The 14,812-nt window shown below is 36.8% G+C and overlaps 1 pseudogene; it reads left to right on the plus strand.

The window, feature by feature from the left end:
- Positions 1-8,759: 8,759 nt before the first annotated feature.
- On the plus strand, positions 8,760-10,537 carry LOC139085140 (tigger transposable element-derived protein 1-like; annotated as a pseudogene).
- The last annotated feature ends 4,275 nt before the right edge of the window (positions 10,538-14,812 follow it).

The following is a 14,812-nucleotide window of genomic DNA, read 5'->3' on the forward strand; positions in this document are numbered from 1 at the left end:
CTCTGCTTTATATGTGGGATGCCTACCACAGCATGGCGTGTCAAGTGGTGCCATGTCCACACCTGGGATCCGAACCTGCGAACCCCAGGCCCCCGAGAAGCGGAACGTGAGAACTTAACCGCTGTGCCACCGGGCCAGCCCCTGATTTGAATTTCAAAAATCCATGCTGACATGCAAATTGGTATTATATATTCATGTATTACTCCTGCTAGGCCTTCCGAGTCACAATGCTTAAAGCAGAGTGACTGGTGGGAATTCCAGGCACCATGCTATAGGCAGGTGAGTTGCAAACCATTTTGTATATAAATCCCATCAGACACTACAAACTCCAATTTGAACAAGGATAGGATTATTTAGACTTGTTCATTTAATTTACAACACCTTCCCAATGATGGAAATAGATTCTTTTTGAATGCTGTAATGAAAATCTCATATCAAGGTACATTCTGAAACATTATGGAGAACTGTTTTTCCTAAGCTTACTCTTCAGTGTCACACCCACTGTTGTGTCTCCTTGATTCCCTGGGGAGGGCTTTATTCTATCCATTTCTACTTGACTACACGGGTTGTTGATAGGACTCCTGCATCCACGTGTGATGCTTTGAGGGCGGCAAGGGCTCCATGACTTTTGCAATTATTACCTTATGGCCCTAATTGCATCTTTTAAGTGTTTTGAGGTCACCTCCACTCACCTCTACTTGCCATTTTGTATTGAATTCTTTGTCTTTGGCTCTCTCACTCAGCCATTTTTTTTCTTTCTTTAATCATGGCATCGTCCAGCACATACAAAGCTAAATTTCAAGACTCTTGGTTTTGATGTTATCTCTGATTCTCTTCTGTCACCTGAAGCAGTAAATTAGTTTGTTTTCTTCATCTGTAGAATTGATAGTCATCTCTCTTTTTCTTCAATTTAATAGGCCATAATCTCCAGATTGTACTTAACTCATGGACAAGGAGGGATATCTGATCAAAATCAATAATTGTGAATGACTTAAATCACCCCTGTATATTCCCATTGATGGTTAAATTACAATTTACTTTCAATGTTTATTTAATAATACTTTGGGCACATATATAAAATAAAAAAGGAATTATATATTTCAATATGTTTATGAACATGTAGGGGTTGCAAGTTGGCCAGATTGAATTCAATTTGTTGATGATTTCACTTCTCTTTTCTATAATAGTTTACTAAGAAAAGGCATATTTAAAATTGCTCACCCATTAAGTTCTAGAAAGAAACTTCTGTCTTGTGATGATTTCAGGCATCTTGCATACTATCTACAATGCAATCAGTCATTCAGAATGCTTGTTTCTTGAAGGATATGATTTGAACTCACAAAGATTTATGTGGTCCAGGTCAGGGGATAGAAGAAAAATAACTGCTTATGTCACATGGAGTAGTCCAAATGAAGATTTGAAGATGAGAGAAAGAAAACCAAAATATAAATTTTCTCACTTTGAGAAGTTACAATAAGATATGTAATTTTATCATATTTGTTAGAATAGGTACAATGAAGCCCTAGGAAATCCAATGAGGTTATATCTTCCCATTTCCAAACAGGTCCACATTCCTAAGAGTAAGCAGAATTCTAAATGAAAGTCAAAACAGATATACTCCTATCTGTAGACAGAATAGCCAAAAGTGGCTTTCAATTGAAAGAAGTTCAACATAACTGCTCTTGCTAATGCTCTCAGGTAAAAATTCCCTGATCTGTGCAAAGCATGATGTAGATATATCTATTACTTAAGTCTACATATACACGCATATACTATATATGTATACTTTTAATCATTTGGATTTTGACTGATTTCCTATCAAAGAATGATGAATATTTATGTTTCATTGCAAGTAACAGTTATAACTTCTCATTGACTGTTAATGAAAAATTAGTCTAATTAAAATATCTCCCTAATGAATTTAGTAGTACATTTTCAATAAATAACTTCTGACTGTCTTTATATATGATCATAAGATGCTGGAAAAATCAATATTTTGTTTCAGAAATGCATTTTCCTAGGAACGACATAATCTAGCAAATGATTTTAAATGTGTAAGATCAGAACTTAACTCTGAATGTTAACCTGTTAGGTTGTGATATAAACACAGCAGTAAATATTCAACAATAGTATATATCATTATTGCCATTGATAAATTATTTTCTGTGTATCTATGCCCTATATACATCCCAAATATTAGCTCCCAGCTGACGCAAGGCATTCAATATTTTGAGTTGCCTTGCCCTTCAAGATTTAAGTAAAAATTTGTCTCAAAATCCTGGTCCCAATATCTCTGAGGATTCACTGTGGGGGCTTGGCCAGACTGACATTTTGCCTAGATATTGCTTATCTGCATTTCTCCTAAATCTTTAATTGCCTTCATATCTCATAGCTTTCAGCTATTCTGGTTTCTTTCCCCCGTGTAACTCAGTTATAAAACAAAGCCCATTTTCTTGATTACTTTAACACACCACAGAGAGAGAGAGAGAGAGAGAGTTGCAAACCAGTATGTTAAGAAAATTTGAAGATTTCATCTAAGTGTTGCATGCATTTTGAGAATTTTCCTGATGAATATTAGACATTCCTACTGCATTCTCATCAATGGGAATATCCCACTGGCCAACTCTTCTTTCTCATCCTGGACAACTGCACCTCATGAGACATCGCCAAATCCATCCCCAGAGTCCAGCCTCTCTTCATCTCTGGGACCCTTTCCCTCTTCCTCCTGGCTACCCTTGTAAATGAAAAATTATTTTGTGCAGAGCAACTTATCTCTTTTTGTATAACTCTTACTGCATTCTAACAATGTTCTGAGGGATATGATTGCAGAACCAATATAGATCCATATGCTATTTCGAGAAACAAAATAAAATTATCTTATCTAAAATGATTCCGATGCCATCTTTGAACAGGTTTTTCTCCTCGGACTAGCTGTACATTACCCAAGGTTATACACACATATAAATGATATATATACACGTATATATTTCACTTTCATCCCATTTTTATTCCACCCTCTAGCATTTCATCCCTCTATAGTTAATTCCTGCTATAAAATGTAAATGTTCAGATTTCCCTAAGCTTTATTTAAGTTACTAACTTGGTAGCTAACACTTGCTACTCCTGTCAGTCTATTTTCTCCTGGCATTTAATGATTGAGCATTCTGCTGCCATGTCTCCTCACCACTGTGTCCTCCCCTAATCCTCTCAATTTGGCTCCCATTGCTACCACGCTGCTGAAGGGATTCAGCAATTCTCTTCTAGAAACCACGCTAATTACCAACGACCGTACCCACTTACTACACACTATAGACTTTGTATCTTCCTCATTTACAGCATTATTTCTCATTCTAATCTGCATGCAAAAATCGCTACTTAAATTTTTCTTTATATAGACTTACCTCCAGTATCTTCTCACACCACTATAATCAGCATACATTTACCTGTATATTTTTTCTCAAATGCAATTTTAATCACATGACTTTATGTGATCTGGGATTAAACTTCCATTGGCATTTTGCCATTTGGTCTATTCTAAACACTTCAAGATCCTTTGTCAATGGACATTCCCCTCAGCAGGAAAATTGATCTCAATAGTTCTTATACATTTTGGCTGCTTACTACCTCCGATCTTGGCATTTTCCATGTAGTGATCCTTGCTTCTGTGTCTCTAACTCAGGCTGACTACTTCACTAAAGATTTTCTCAAAATTTATTTATTTCAAACAGCTATTCTGAACACTTATACTCCCAGATGACCACTTTCTATCTTTAACTTTCCTCTGCACATGGCAAATTATTACAACATATCAGATATGATCTTTATGAAGAATGACCCTTCTAGATTGCAAACTCCCGGGGGGGCCAAGTAGTGTGTCTTCTCCATACTTTTTAAACGTTATTACATCAAGTACAGTGATGTGTATCCAAAAGGTGTTAAATGATAGATGAGCTATAGAACTAGGTAACAATGTATTCCACGTGGTCAGTCATTAAGAAAGTCACAGAGTCTTTTCGAAAGCCTGTATCTTGCTCTGCCCTCCCTGCAACATACTCTTGCCCTCCCTTTTTTAAAGCTCAATTATTAATGTGAAATAAATCAACAGAGTCAGGGAAGAGGAAATACTAAAAATTCCTACTCATTCTGAAGCCCACCCAAGCTGAGCAATGGAGAGGTGACACTCTGCATCAGCCAGCATATCTTTAATTTCTCCCTACTCCAGCTTCTATTATCTCTCTACCGCCACAGCTGCATACCGCTATTGTCAGTGGTAAAGATGAGACATCTCTAATTAGAGGGCAGGGTAAATTGCTTTTATCTACTTTTAACATGCTTTTACATGGCACCTGGTACACAAGCCTTAGCTAGGCAGCCATAATTTGAAAAGCAAATGAATCCTCAGAGAAATACGATACGTTTTTCAAAGAAAATTAAATATATAGAGTAGCAAAATCAACATGCTGGAGACTGCAGAGTTTTAGAGCTGTCAGTCTTGTATGCTTATGTGTTATAGTGAATTACAATAAGCAATCAGGGTGCTGTACCCTGCAGAGTCCAGTGGTCCTGTCTTTCTTTTTCTATTGGAAATAAATGGTGAAATTTAAAGTCTAGAAAAATTATCAGTGGAAGAAGCAGACTGATGTTATCCCCTTGATGGTCTAGGAGAGTAGATTTTTAGGTGAAAGAAAAAAAAAATCAATAGAATCTTTTTCAGTTTACATACAGTCAATCACCTTCACAATAAACAAATCCATCGTGTATGAGTTTCTGTTTCTGGTTTAAGATTCAGTTGCTTTTTCTTTTTTTACTTTGGCAGTCAAGAACATTTTCAACAACCAAGAAATTTATCAGCTTTTCAAAAATAAAACAAAGAGAATTCAACCACAGTTAGATCCATGGTGTGTTGGACAGCAACGCCATTCAGTAAAAATATCTGACATTTATTATTGCTTGAAATACAGATCCTATAGTTTGGATAGCCTGAGTCACAGACAAACTCCACAGACTCCTCTCCCTCTGATCATTATCAGCAAAGATGGATCAAATGCTTCTCTCCAACAGCATCACAGGAGATCACGTGTTCTGCATTCGGTGCCGTCATTATAACCCTTCCTTATGCATAATTTCTATTACTGCTATATTGCCCTCCAAACTTTGGCTACTTATTTCCTTGGGGATTGCCTGATTACTGACTATAACTTTCAGGCTGTAAAATTGGCAGCTCTAAATAATAACTGGGCTACCCTGTTTATTTATTGCTGCTTTGGAACAGAAAAACAACTGGAGTCCTTTAGTGCTGTGTGTAAAAAGGACTTTCAGCTAAGAGAAGCTGGCACTGTAAATACAATGGTTCTGGCAGGGGAACTGCCTGATTAGGGATCCCTAGCTTCTTCGATACCCATATGCAGGCATATGCAGTCATCTATATGTATGTGGAGCTTGTGAATTTCTTTGATTTTCAACGTACCATAAATGAGAGGGTATAATTTAAGAGGCTAAAGTAGGGACACATTTAGAAGCATCTTTAATTTAAGTATTTGGGCCCTATGCAAGATTAGAACATGTGCTTCACTGCATTAAACACTACTTAGAAGGTACTGATTCCTATTTTAGTCTTTGTAGGAGCCATTAGCATGATTGCTTAAAAAGTTCTCTGCCTTCCATGAACAAGATAAGATTGCACTTTCTGGCCCTATTATGTCTGGGTCTGCCTATGTGATTATTTCTGACCAATGATTCATGAGAAGAAATAACATTTAATGGCTGATAGAAGACCTTCCAGAACTTTCTCCTTCTCTCTGCCTAGGTAACCAATAATGATCAAGATGGTGGCTGATCCATCAGCTTGGATTCTGGAGTAAAAACAATGTGTCTTCACATTCAAAACTGCATGTTGGTCATGTAGCATGAACAAGAAATAAAGTTTGTTTTTTAAACCATTGAAATTTTAGTGCTTTTTGTTATTGAAGCATACTCTAACCCACCCCTATGACTAAACTATTTTTATTCATTTCCCATTCTTACCACACTTCCACTTACTGTATTTGTTAATTTAGCCCCCTAAGCACAATTTGATTATAGTGCTTACCACCTAAATTACATTTACGTATTTCTCTCCTTTATTTGTCTATAATTTTCTTGAGGACAGAGACATCGCAGTCATCTTTATCTTTTCAGCCCTTTGTACAGTGCCTTTATATAGCAGACACTCAAGACTGTCGATTTGAACTGAATTCAATTTACCCCACGTTGACATGTCAGCTCTGTGCCCAAGTACTGAATGAGCTAGAGTGATGATTAATATTAAGTAACATTATTTAGATATGTGCCTCTCTTAAAGTTAAAAGAGGCAAAAATGATGAAGTCAATCTGATGTGGAAACTACACTAAGTTTAGCAGATTTGGGTTTAATTTCTGCTTATTATCAACTGTGTAACACCTAATAATCCATTTTGGAAGATATATATATTAGTTGTCCACTTATTCTATGCCAGACAATGTTCTAGACTCTGAGAATACTAAGAGTGATAGGTGTTCTTGAGGAATTAGCAAGGTCACATAATGAATTATGTTTTCATTTATTCATAAATTATACAATAATATCTGCTATACTTAATAGATTTGTTGTAAGATTTAAAGGAAATAATATATGTGTAAAGGATTTATAAATTTCAAAACATTTTATAAATGTAAACATAAGACATTTTCATTTTAAAGTTTTTGAGTAATATATTTTTACTAATAATTTATCTGATAAATATGTTTAATAATTCACTTCTAAATATTAGGTGACTCATTTAATGTGACTAATTGGGGCTCATAAAGAAATAACTTTTAAACTATTTAGTGACCATTAAAAAATTCCAAACATGATTTAGATTTGTGTTTTAGTTTGGAGAAGGATGTGTGTGTTAGCAAACAATAGCAATAAATATACCTTTAATTTGGCAGAATACAAGTTCTAATTTCTAATTTTTAAACAAAGACAACTGTTTCCTGGAAAACAGCACAGGTATACTTGTACTTCTAGTACAGAATAGTAATTAAGTCTGGGTAATAGACGGGAAAGGAGAGACAATGATTAGGCCTACTAGGTAACACAAATTGTTGCAACCTCTGGTCATAAAAATGATTGATCCAATGCAAATGGTTCATTCAAAGAAGAAACACTTTATGCTTTTTGAATATATAGAAACAATATATACAGATGGATAAATTTATGCTTAATGATTGAAAGTCAACTAATGTATGTAAACACTTACCAAAAAACTACCTTAAGTTCTCTGACAGCAGATTTAACTGAGCATTCCCTAAACAGTTGAAATCATAATATCTCAGTGGCAGGAATGAGCCACCTCAGATGCTCCCAGAGAAATTTGCATATTCTATTTGATATAGCAAATACATAAATTCTTATATTATACTTTTAAAATATGTAATCAATAATTACTTTGGTATTAATTCATTCATTGGCTCATTCAAAGAAATGTTGATTGAGTGTCCATTCTGTTCTAGACATTGCACAGGGCCCTGTAAATACAAGGGTGAGTTCCACATAGTTTCTGCCCTCAAAGAGCTCATGATATTTTACAAATATTTCCTGCTTTGCACAAAGAAATATGTTAGGTTAAACTTCATGAAACTACCATAGCTGAGCTAAATTCCAAAAAACTGTAAGATGAAGACTGCTCTTAAGAAACCTAAAAATCCAGTTAGATACAAATGAAACAACTAGATAAGAAGTGTGCCTTCTCCATCCTTTTTAAACCTTATCACAAATAAGAAATTGACCACGATTGAATAAACCAGAAATATTTTCTGTGCTTATCTTGTATACATTCTATACAGTAAGGCCAATCTGTCAGAGAGTGAGGCACGTCCTCCAAAAGGAAGAGATAGCTCCAATAACACATGTAAATAATTCATATGAGAATTTGGAAAACTTGACTTTATATTGGGATTTTTAAAAATCTTCCTTTTCTCTGAGACAGGGAGTCAGCAGTACAGCTTAGCTCTAAACTCCATTTATAGAATAAACTGCTATGGCTCTGGTGGTGACAGCTGAAGTGATTGCCTTTGGTCATGTGGAGGCTGGTCTGGAGCTGCCAGGAAGCCAGGTATGGACAGCGCTCCTATAAGAGTCCAAGTGTGGGGGCAATACTAGTTGCCTTCCATGTCATTCTCTCTCAGTGTAATGCAACATTATGGATGAAACAAATGAGGTCCTCTATTAGCTGTCTGTGTAAGTCCTGATTGGCCTAAACTATTAGAGTGATCTCCCTTTGTCAAAGTTATTGATTCAGGACTGAGTTTGTGAGCAAGGCCTAAACCAAGCAGTCATAAAACAGGCATACCTTATTTTATTGTGCTTTGCTTTATTGCACTTCGCAGATACTGCATTTTTTACAAATTGAAGTTTTTTGGCAACTTTGCATTAAGCAATTCTATTGCCATTTTTCTGACAGGATTTGCTCACTTCATGTCTCTGTCACATTTTGGTAATTCTTGCAATATTTTAAACTTTTTCATTATTATTATATCTGTTATGGTGATCTACGACCAGTGACTTTTGATGTTACTATTATCATTGTTTTGGGGTGCCACGAATCATGCCCGTATAAGATGGCAAAATTAATTGATAAATGTGTGGGTGTTGACTGCTCCACTGACTGGCTGTCCCTCCATCTCTCTCCCACTCTTTGGGCCTCCATATTATGAAACACAATAATATTGAAATTAGGCCAATTAATAAACCTAGAATGGCCTCTAAGTGTTCAAGCAAAAGGAAGAGTCACATGCCTCCCACTTTAAATCAAAAGCTAGAAATGATTAAGCTTAGTGACAAAAGCATGTCAAAAGCCAAGATAGGCCAAAAGCTAGGCCTCTAGGGCCAAATAGTTAGCCAAGTTGTGAGTGCAAAGGAAAAGTTCTTGAAGGAAATTAAAAGTGCTACTCCAGTGAATACATGAATGATAAGTGAAGCAGCCTTGTTGCTGATGTGGAGAAAGTTTTAGTGGTCTGGATGGAAGATCAAACCAGCCACAACATTCCCTTAAGCCAAAACCTAGTCCAGAGCAAGGCCCTAACTCTCCTCAACTCTTTTAAGGCTGAGAGAAGAGAGGAAGCTGTGGAAGAAAAGTTTGAAGCTAGCAGAGGTTGGTTCATGAGGTTTAAGGAAAGAAGCCGTCTCCACAACATAAAAGTGCAGGGGAAGCAGCAAGAGCTGACGTGGAAGCTGCAGCAAGTCATCCAGAAGATCTGGCTAAGACCTTTAGCCATTGTGGCTGCACTGAACAACAGATTTTCAGTGTAGACAAAACAACCTTATACTGGAAGAAGGTGCCATCTAGGACTGTCATTGGTAGAGAGGAAAAGTCAATGCCTGGCTTCAAAGCTCCAAAGGACAGGCTGAATCTCCTATTAGTGGCTAATGCATCTGGTGACTTTTAAGTTGAAGCCAGTGCTCATTTACCATTTCAAAAATCCTAGGTTCCTTAAGAATTAAGCTACATCTATTCTGCCTGTGCTCTATAAATGGAAAAGCAAAGCCTAGATGACAACAAATCTATTTACAACATGGTTCACTAAATATTTTAAGTCCACTGTTGAGACCTACTGCTCAGAAAAAAAGATACCTTTCAAAATATTACTACTTTTTGACAATGCACCTAGTCACCTAAGAGCTCTGATGGAAATGCACAACAAGATAAATGTTGTTTTCATGACTGCTAACACAACATCCATTCTGCTTCCCATGGATCAAGAAGTAATTTCAACTTTCAAGTCTTATTATTTAAGAAATACATTTCATAAGGCTATAACTGCCATAGATAGTGAGTCTTCTGACGGATGTTGGAAAGTAAACTGAAAACCTTCTGGAAAAGATTCATTATTTTAGATGCCATTAAGAACATTTGTGATTCATGGGACGAGGTCAAAATATCAACATTAACAGGAGTTTGGAAGAAGTTGATTCCAAACTTCATGGATGACTTTGAGGGGTTCAAGACTTCAGTGGAGGAAGTATAACTGCAAATGTGGTGGAAATAGCAAGAGAACTAGAACTGGAAGTGGAGTCTGAAGATGTGACTGAATTGCTGCAAACTAATGATAAAACTTTAACAGATGAAGAGTTGTTTCTAATGGATGAGCAAAAAAAGTAGGTTCTTGAGATGGAATCTACTCTTGGTGAAGATGCTGTGAAGATTGTTGAAAAGACAACAAAGGATTTAGAACATTACATAAACTTAGTTGATAAAGCAGTGGCAGAGTTTGAGAAGATTGACTCCAATTTTGAAAGAAGTTCTACTGTAGGTAAAATGCCGTCAAACAGCATCACATGATACAGAGAAATAACTTGTGAAAGGAAAAGTCAATCAATACAGCAAACTTCATCATTGTCTTATTTTAAGAAATTGCCACAGCCACCCAACCTTCAACAACCACCACCTTGATGATTCAGCAGCCGTCAACATCAAGGCAAGATCCTCCACCAGCAAAAAGATTATGACTCACTGAAGGTTCAGATGATGGGTAGCATTTTTTAGCAATAAAATATTTTTTAATTAAGTGTACATATCATTTTTTTAGACATGATGCTATTGCACACTTAATAGACTACAGTATAAAAAACCCATAACTTTTATATGTACCGAGATATAAAAAAAATTATGTGACTTGCTTTATTGTGGTATTCACTTTATTGCAGTGGTCTGGAACCAAACCAGCAATATCTCTGAAGTATGCCAGTGTTCTCCTGGTTATAAAATTTGGTTCAGGGAAGGGCATATGATCTGAATTGCTCTAATCAGAGAGAAGCACAGGACTCCTGTTTCATGGTTAGAGAAAGAGAAGGTATCTATCTCTCCTTGGATGTAAACCAGAAAGCACATATCTGTAGAGTCTACTGGCAGCCATCTTGTGACATGAAAGAAGCCACTTGGAAAGTATGGGCAACATATGGAAAAGGCTAGAGGCAAGAGAAGATAAAGAAATGGAGCCAAAGACCAATGACACTATGAACTCTGTAAGTCCTTTCTACAAGCCTCACATGTAAGTAAAGTCTTATTAAATCAGTAGTGCTTTGGAGTGACATCAGAATCATGGGAGAGTGAACTTGCCCGGGACTCTCTCCCCTCCAACGTACAACAAAAAGGGGCAACCATACTCCAACAGATGATATCCTAACAACACAAAAACCTTGGAGAGACACACAGCCACACGACAGAGGGTGGAGAGGCTGGAGCCCCCCTCAGAGGAGCTGGAACTGGGTAAGAGAGAACTTCGTTCCTTCCCCTAAAGACTGCAGTTGCTGCGACAGGAGGATGCATAGGAAGGAGTAGTGGAGGGGTTGCTTGTTTGCGGGATAACCCAAGACTCCCTAGGGCCCTTGCAGCCTAGAGGGAAGCCCTCCAATAGGGAGAAAGCTTTTGCACGGGGTGACCTCATCAAGCCAAGACCCCAGGGACCAGATAGCAAGAGCTGATCAACAAATCCTGGACTGCACTCAGGAGAAAGCATCCCTCCCCCACCCCACCCTGCATGGCCACCATCTTTGCTCAAGGTGGAGGACTCAGAATACCAAGCTCTTAACCCCCACCCAGTCGTGATAGGCTGTAACCGCAACCGAATAATACCAGAATGAGAAAGAGCCAACTTTCCACATCAGGCACTACATCAAATCTCCAGACCAGAGAGAAAACAAGCACCCAAAATTCAGTTCTGAGCACTCAGAAATATGTAAGCTAAACGACAATGAATTCAAAATAACTATCATCAAAAAACTCAATGAAGTAAAAAGAATACAGAAAAACAATTCAATGAGTTCAGGAGCTACTTCACAAAAGAAGTTGAAACTATAGAGAAGAATCAATCAGAAATATTAGAGATGAAAGACAATGGAAGAGATAAAACAAAATACAGATTTCCTTAATGCTTGAGTGGACATCATAGAGAAGTGAATCAGTATAATCGAGGATAGGCATGTTGAAATGCTCCAGACAGAGGAGGAGAGAGAACTAAGACTAAAAAGAAGGGAAGAAAATCTCCAAGAAATATCTGACTCAATGAGGAAATGCAACATAAGAATTATGGGTATTCAAGGAGATGAAGAGAAGGGAAATGGAGCAGAAAGCGTGTTCAAAGAAATAATAGCAGAGAACTTTCCAAGTCTAGGGAAAGAGTGGGAAATATGTGTGGAAAAAACTTCCAGATCTCTGAGAATTGTCAATGTAAAAAGACTTGCTGCAAGGTATATAGTAGTAAAACTGGCAAAAACGAATGACAAAGAAAGAACACTCAGGGCAGCAAGGCAAAAGAAAATAACCAACAAAGGAACCCCTATCAGGCTTTCAGCAGATTTCTCTGCAGAAACCTTACAAGCTAGGAGAGAATGGAATGACATATTCAGAACTTTAAAAGACAAGAATCTTCAACCAAGAATACTCTATCCAGCAAAAATATCCTTCAGATACAAGGGAGAAATTAAATCTTTCACAGACAAACAAAAGCTAAGGGACTTTGTAGCCATGAGACCCCCCTACAAGAAATCTTCAAGAAGGCCCTCATACCTGAAAAAGGAAAAAAAAGGGAGGAAGGGGTCACAAAACATAGAGTAAGGAGATAGTTAGACAGAATCAGAATAGGATAGCAAATATTCAACAATAGCATTAGGCTAAAAGGAAGGAAAACACTAAAAACAAAGACAGTCTTGTCACTTTAATGACAAACTCACAAGTTGGAATAAGATATGAAAAAAACAACTTAGGAGGGGAGGAGGAAAGGGACTGAATCTGTTTAGACTAACGAAATAAGAAACCATTAGAAAATGAACTATCTTATACATGAGATTCTGAATACAAACTTTGGAGTAGCCACTAAACAAAAAAGAACAGAGACACAAAAAATAAATAAGGAAAGAACAAAGAAACACATCATTTAAAACTACATAATTCAATGGGTAGACCAAAACACACAGGGCAAGAAACAAAGGAAATGCAGGAAAACCAGAAAACGAGTGATATAATGACAGCATTAAGCCCTCATACATCATTAATCACACTAAATGTAAATGGATTGAATTCTCCAATAAAAAGACATAGAGTGGTGAGATGGATTAAAGAACGAGATCCAACAATTTGCTGCCTCCAGAAAACACACCTCAGCTCCAATGACAAATACAGGCTCAGAGTGAAGGGGTGGAAGACAATACTCCAAGCAAACAGCAAACAAAAGAAAGCAGGTGTCACAATACTTATATCAGACAAAGTAGACTTCCAGATAAGGAAGGTAAAGAGAGACATAGAGGGCCAATATATAATGATCACAGGGACATTCCATCAAAAAGAAATAATGCTTATACATATCTATGGACCCAACACAGGAACAACAAAGTTCATAAAGCAACTATTAACAAACCTAAAAGAAGATATTAAAAATAACACAATAATAGTAGGGGACTTCAACACCCCACTCACATCAATGGACAGATCATCCAGACAGAAAGTCAACAAGGAAACAGTGGAATTAAATGAAAAGCTAAACCAGTCGGACTTAATAGACATATGTAGAACACTCCATCCAAAAACAGCAGAACACACATTCTTCTCAAGTGTGCATGGAACATTCTCAAGGATAGACCATATGTTGGGAAACAAGGCAAGCCTCTATAAATATAAAAAAAAATTGAAATAATAATAAGCATCTTTTTCTATCATAATGCTATAAAGCTAGAAATTAATTACAAGAAAAAGCTGAGAAAGGGACAAAGATGTGGAGACTAAACAACATGCTATTGAACAAGCTATGGACTATTGAAGAAATTAAAGGAGAACTCAAAAAATATTTGGAGACAAATGAAAATGATAACATACAATTTGGACCAACTCATATGGGATACAGCAAAAGCTGTATTAAGAGGGAAATTCATCTCAATACAGGCACACCTTAACACACAAGAAAAATCCCAAATAAGAAATCTCAAATTACACTTAACCCAATAAGAAAAATAAGAACAAACAAAGCCAAACGTCAGCAGAAGGAAAGAAATAAAAATCAGAGCAGAAATAAATGCTATTGAAACAAAAAAGGCAGTAGAAAGGATCAATGAAACAAAGAGCTGGTTCTTTCAGAAGATAAATAAAATTGACAAACCCCTAGCCAGACTTACAAAGAAAAAAAAAGAGAAAGCTCAAATAAATAAAATCAGAAATGAAAGAGGAGAAATAACAACCGACTCCACAGAAATACAATGGATTATAAGAAAATACTATGAAAAACTATATGCCAACAAAATGGATAACCTAGAGGAAATGGATAAATTCTTAGACTCTTATAACCTCCCAAAGCTGAGTCAAGAAGAAACAGACAATATGAATAGATCAATCACAAGGAAAGAGATTGAAATAGCAGTCAAAAGCATCCAAAGGATAAAACCCCAGGACCAGACTGCTTTCCTGGGGAATTTTACCAAACTTTCAGAGGGGATTTAATACCTATCCTTCTCAAGCTATTCCAAAAAATTAGGGAAGATGGAACACTTCCTAATGCATTCTACGAGGCCAACATCACTCTGATACCAAAGCTTGACAAAGACAGCACAAAAAAGAACTACAGGCCAATATCACTGATGAACATAGATGCAAAAATTCTCAACAAAATTTTGGCAACTCGAATTCAGCAATACATCTAAAGGGTCATACATCATGATCCAGTGGGATTCATACCAGGGACACAGGGATGGTTCAACATCGGCAAGTCAATTGTGATACACCGCCTCAACAAATGGAGGAATAAAAACCACGTGATCATTTCG

This window comes from Equus przewalskii, chromosome 8 (assembly GCF_037783145.1).
Source record: "Equus przewalskii isolate Varuska chromosome 8, EquPr2, whole genome shotgun sequence".
In the NCBI taxonomy this organism is placed as follows: Eukaryota; Metazoa; Chordata; class Mammalia; order Perissodactyla; family Equidae; genus Equus; species Equus przewalskii.